The sequence below is a fragment of the Sorex araneus genome, chromosome 2 (assembly GCF_027595985.1).
Source record: "Sorex araneus isolate mSorAra2 chromosome 2, mSorAra2.pri, whole genome shotgun sequence".
Taxonomy (NCBI): domain Eukaryota; kingdom Metazoa; phylum Chordata; class Mammalia; order Eulipotyphla; family Soricidae; genus Sorex; species Sorex araneus.
Genome location: NC_073303.1, coordinates 27940501 through 27941430, shown reverse-complemented (window position 1 = coordinate 27941430; position 930 = coordinate 27940501).

Here is a 930-nt window from a genome sequence, read left to right as displayed (position 1 = left end):
GATCATTGCAAGCTCATAACTCTCATCTGTGGTCCTCATAATATGGCAGTTGCCACGCCCTTCCCCCCCCGGCAAGGAAAAGGAGAGAGAGAGAGAGAGAGAGAGAGAGAGAGAGAGAGAGAAACCTTTCCCCTCCTGGGCAGGCATGGGGCCAAGGCTTAGTTCTCAGTCTGAAGACATTTTGCAAGGAGCTGCCAGTATCAAAAGTAGTTTAGCTGGCCTCTGGAATCATGCTTGTGCAGCTGCGGTGAGGCCGCACACATGCGACCTCCGGGATCACATCTCAGCGGAGCAAAATGTGCACGTTTAATTTAGAATTTATTCCCAAAAATTTAGACATTAAATGAATCTAATGATAGAGAACAAATCTTTTTGTAAGGCCTCCAATGTTTTACTCCCAACAAAATAGAAAGATAACCTAATTATGCTATTATTTAAATAATATCATATTATTGGATATCATTATTATCACTCACTTCACTTGTATCACTTGTTGTCCCATTGCTCATCGATTTGCTTGAGTGGGGGTCAGTAACATCTCCATTTGTCCCTGTCTCGTGCTAGTGTAGCCCAATCAGGAACACGAAGAGCATCAAACCATTCATTCAGAGTCTTGACAGAGAAGTCACACCATCTCGTAGGTGGGCGGCCAGGCGTTCTTTTGACGTCTTGTGGAATCCAGTTGGTAACAACTCTAATTCAGCAGTCGTCTCCAAATCACATTTAGTGTCTGGCCCATATGATTTTCGACAAATATATAATCATTATTATATCACTTGAAATAATCTTGGTGGTAGTTCACCACTATGTACCACTGTAGCACTGTCGGCCTTTTGTTCGTCGATTTGTTCAAGTGGCCACCAGTAATGTCTCTATTGTGAGATTTGTTGTTACTGTTTTTGGCATCTCGAATACGCCATGGGTAGCTTG